The sequence below is a fragment of the Cryptotermes secundus genome, unplaced genomic scaffold (assembly GCF_002891405.2).
Source record: "Cryptotermes secundus unplaced genomic scaffold, Csec_1.0 scaffold11820, whole genome shotgun sequence".
Taxonomy (NCBI): domain Eukaryota; kingdom Metazoa; phylum Arthropoda; class Insecta; order Blattodea; family Kalotermitidae; genus Cryptotermes; species Cryptotermes secundus.
This window is the reverse complement of record NW_019733755.1, coordinates 1-5,085: the sequence shown is the minus strand read 5'-3', so window position 1 is coordinate 5,085 and position 5,085 is coordinate 1. Positions and strand designations below refer to the sequence as shown.

At 41.5% G+C, this 5,085-nt stretch overlaps 1 long non-coding RNA gene across 1 annotated transcript; it reads left to right on the top strand.

The window, feature by feature from the left end:
• The first annotated feature begins 6 nt into the window (after positions 1–6).
• LOC111868178 lies at positions 7–5,049 on the top strand. Its single transcript, XR_002843473.2, has 3 exons — positions 7–585; positions 907–1,156; positions 4,732–5,049. It is a non-coding gene; the product is annotated as an uncharacterized LOC111868178 (long non-coding RNA).
• The last annotated feature ends 36 nt before the right edge of the window (positions 5,050–5,085 follow it).

Sequence of the window (5,085 nt, the reverse complement as noted above, 5' to 3'; positions counted from 1 at the left end):
GAACTGCTGGAGAAACAGCAACATAATCTCATGCGGCTCCCAGACCTGGAGCGGGAGGTGGCTTTGCTCCGAGATGAAAATGGGAACCTTAGGTTTACTCCGTGTTTCATTTAATGTTTTGTGCCTTATTAATGCTTTATTTAATAATTTTATCAGGTGTAAATGTTGTATACTATTGAAGAAAGTAGATTTATCCAATGTCTAAGCACCATTTGGACATATGTGGTGCGTGAACACAAAACTCCACATGCCCTTAACCAAGCCAGTAGAAGGAGGTGAGTCATCAGTTCTACACATTGGCTACTTCAGGACAGGAAGATGGGCAGACTCAAAATCCCTTATGGGTATAGTGGTAAAGTGAATATTCCTTCCCCTAACTGATATCAAACCTAATATCCTGATTTCTCCAGTGCTAAATTATTTTCAGCAAGTTATTTCACGTTTATTACGTGAATAATTTATATCTTTATATTCACAATTACTATTCCAAAGATGGCATCTAAGTTGGCTCCCTCAAGGAGATCGAATATATCTTCACTGATCAGATTCCTTGTGTTTCATGGACACCACAGTGCAATGAGCAGGGTAATGGAAGCAGATCACAGATGTGATTGTTTATTTCTTTAATGCACTTCAGTTACAGTATGAAATAATGTGGTTCAAACTGCCATATTTCCAGTATATGCAAATGGTTATGGATAAGTTTAAAAAAGTATAGATTAAATACTGCCGTTTGTACTATAANTACTGTAAGGCTACAGAGTTTGAATTGAGGGTACTCAGTCATAGGAAAAAAAAACTACTTGGCAGAAATTGAGTACACTTAGTCACCACAGGAGAGATGTTAACATTGCTGTAACAACTACAGTAATTAAGTAATGAGAGCATGGATGTTGATTGTTCTAGAGATGCAGTGCTCAATAAGCTTATACTGGAGGAAGAGCTGATGAACCTTTGATGATGCCAGACAGATGGCAGGGCCAGAATTACTTAGGATGAGGATTGAAACACTGCAATAGAAAGAGCTCTTACTTACTGCGGACGTGGGGCACCTTGATTCTAGGTCAGTCTGTACAGTTTGAATGCAGATTGATGCTGCTTCAATTTCTGGGTTCTGCAGCATTGAATGAGATGGAGAGATGATTGTGAATGTCCAGTAAGTAACTGTCTGAAACGAAGTAGTCGTGGCTTGTTTTGAAATACTGCCCTGTGTTAGTCTTGCTTCTCTAAACTTACTTCAGCCATGGTTCTTTAGTTTATCCTTATCTGCTCTCAGCAGTTCCACATCTTGGTGCTAAAAACAAATCAGTAGGGCTAGGTGGCATTTCTGGTGAAATGCTAAAGCTGGGTGGGGAAGCCATGATTCCATACTTTGCGCATTTATTGGATGTAACAATTAATAATATCACTATCTCAAGTGGCTGGAAAGAAGCCATGGTTGTTCCTGTTTACAAAGGGGGTGTTCTCAAATTACAGACCTGTCAGTTTAACCTCAGTAGTCTGCATGCAAATGGAACATGTTATAGCATCGTACCTGAGGAAAATATGAGAAAAAAGGATTGGTTATTTCAGCATGAATTCAGGCCTGGATGTTCATGTGAAAGTCAAGTAATCACTTTTTGCCAGGACATTGCAGACTCGCTGGATAAGGAGAGTAGGATGGACAAGGCCTTCGATTTAGTTCCCCATAATCAGCTGCTTACAAAAATTGCAGACTCAGGAGCGGACTCGAGGGTAGTTGCATGGATAAGGGAATTCGTTTTGCGCCGTACACAGAGAGTAAGAGTAGGAGGGCAGTTACCGGAGGAAGTCAGAGTAACGTCAGGAGTACCGTAAGGAAGTGCACTGGGTCCACTACTGTTCCTTGCGTCCGTACACAGAGAGTTAGAGTAGGAGGGCAGTTACCGGAGGAAGTCAGAGTAACGTCAGGAGTACCGCAAGGAAGTGCACTGGGTCCACTGCTGTTCCTCGCGTACGTACACAGAGAGTTAGAGTAGGAGGGCAGTTACCGGAGGAAGTCACAGTAACGTCAGGAGTACCGCAAGGAAGTGCACTGGGTCCACTACTGTTCCTTGTGTACGTACACAAGAGTAGGAGGGCAGTTACCGGAGGAAGTCAGAGTAACGTCAGGAGTACCGTAAGGAAGTGCACTGGGTCCACTACTGTTCCTTGTGTACGTACACAGAGAGTTAGAGTAGGAGGGCAGTTACCAGAGGAAGTCACAGTAACGTCAGGAGTACCGGAAGGAAGTGCACTGGGTCCACTACTGTTCCTTGTGTACGTACACAGAGAGTTAGAGTAGGAGGGCAGTTACCGGAGGAAGTCATAGTAACGTCAGGAGTACCACAAGGAAGTGCACTGGGTCCACTACTGTTCCTTGTGTACGTACACAGAAGAGTAGGAGGGCAGTTACCGGAGGAAGTCAGAGTAACATCAGGAGTACCGTAAGGAAGTGCACTGGGTCCACTACTGTTCCTCTCATACGTAAATGATATTTGGAGAAATATTGAGTCAACTTTTAAAACTTTTCGCAGAAGACTGTATAATATATAGGAAAATAACAACTAATAAAGAAATGGAAAAGTTGCACATAGATCTGAACAGACTTGGGGAATGGGAGGCTGAAAATGCAATGATAATTAATCCAACTAAAAGTAAAGCAGTTTGTTTCACGAGGGCCAAAGTGATGGAACCACTAAACTATTCGTTAAGGGGGGACAGTAATTCCTGAAGTGAGCAGCTGTAAATATCTGGAAACAATTTTATGTAGCGATCTACGTTGGGCTGCTCAAGTTACTTGCAGGGCGAAGCAAAGCCCGGAAGGCACTTCATGTTGCAGTGCGGATTCTGAAACAGGAAACAGCAACACTAAATGTTTGGTCTGCACACCCTTAATGTGTCTGGTTCTGGAATGTGGGGCGGCATGCTGGGATCATTACAGGGATGGACAGATAAATGCATTAGACCTGGTGCAAAAGAAAGTGTCTAAATTTGCACCTATAGGAACCATTTGAACTGGGGAACCTTGACACAGCGCAGGCAGATAGCTTGCATATGCGCTCTCTTGAAAGCGTGCACGGGAGAACGGGCTTGGAAGACTATAGGTGATAGATTACAGAGGCCATGCTATCTGAGCAGGGGCGATCATGACAAGAAAATTAGGAGCAGAAAGCAATCGACAGATATCAGAAAATACTCCTTTGTAAATAGGACCATACAGATCTGGAACCAACTACCTTCAGATGCTTTAGGGACTCTCTCCTGCAAACCAAATAATTTTAGGAAAAGGCTTAGGAAAGTGATAAATGAGGCGACATGAAGGTGGGGTGGAAATCAGAAAAAAAGTGCAGTAAAGTGAAGTGAAGTGAAAAGTGCTAAGGATGGGAGGATTATGTGAGTGTACTAAAGCGAAATGAAGGGAAAATGAGAACATGAAATGGTGTATATGTTGTTAGCCATGTGTTTGCCTGATGATGGCTATTAATAGCTGAAACATGTAGCAGAGCCGTAGCGGGGCACTGACCTTGATATTTGTTGAGTTGTGACAGTTAAGAAAGAGGTTGTATATTGTAACACAACAGGATGGATGAAATGAAAATTATTGTAGTACCACTGCCACCGGGTGAAAACCCATTTGCAGTTAAATAATAATAATAATAATAATAATAAATTACCTCCAGTGAAGATTTTTCTCAATTCAGTGTCCAGATTCAATGCTCCCCAAAGAAACGTTAAATTTAAGATTTTACTGTTTGTAAATATCAGGCCATAATAATTGTAAGCTTAACCCTTCACAGCTGGCAGGCATTTAAATTCCCACTCATCTCCTATGCCAGGTATTTAAATATTTAAAGCAGGGAGTTCAACATTTAACTTAAAGTATGATAAGTTGGGGAAAAACTGGAGTTCCATTTTTCATATTTTCACAAAACGTTCAGAAAAGTATATAGAATCGAAGTATTAATCCACACTACGTTAAAATTATTTTGGCACAGTAAGCTTACAAAAATTATGATCAATAGTGTCGTATTACCTAAAAATTCAGCTGGGTGTGGTAGTTGGGAAAAGACTCAGTGCAGAGTCCCACGCCACACGCATCACACCAGTACACTGTCCTCCTTCCTCCTGCTCTTCTGACACATGACACACCTTTTTTATGGCCTAGATTTCTTCACCGTTGAAGGAATCTTGCTTATAAAATGTTGTTCTGTTAGACGGGGCACTGTATTGTTTGATGAATGTTGACCGGGCAATTTATGTTCCACAGCACTTGCATATTTCACAAGAAGTCCCTCAATCAACTGAATTCTGAATGACTACTGATCTATACTTTTGCCTGTGTTATCCCTATATATTGCATTTAGAATTTAGGTGTTCAAGAGCCTGCGAAGTAGCTTCATGTACAATTTATTCATACGCTTCCTCTCAATCAAATAAGAGAGAAGCAGCTGGTCCTTCATATCGACCCCTATCATTGATTTGTCATAGCCCAATACTGAAACTGGTTTGACCACTTCCTTGCCTCTAATTGTAAAAGTCCTGGTGTCATGGCTGTGATAAGTGGAGATCATAGTCACGATTTTTTTGTCTCACCACTTTGAGACAGAAACAGGTCCCGAATGCCGTGCACAATTTCGCCTTTTTTAGTTTAGTGTTTATCACTTTTGATGGCGCATTCTTACAATTCAACTTCAGAGTCCCAACACAGTCAGTCTTGTGCGTGATTTTCAGTAGCCTGGGTAGAGAAGGATCAAGGAGCATTTCCATGAACCTATCGTGGGAGCTGCTAGCGTACCAAGGGGAGTGCCAACCAATAGGACACCATACAATGGAACACCAAATGTCAACCTCGCTGGTACGTTTCTGTTTTATGTAACTGAAAACATAATGTGCATTTTTGTGATGCTATGAAATCTGCCCTTGAACATTAACAGGACAATGTTTGTTGCAGTGGCCAGCCTTGAAATTAAATTATTTGCATTTTGAGATTCCTGTGTATGATAATATCGTGCGGGAAGTGTTCTGTAGCAAGTACTCATGATATCTGAAAGTTGTTGAAATACTCATAATCTTGAAGCCCAACTT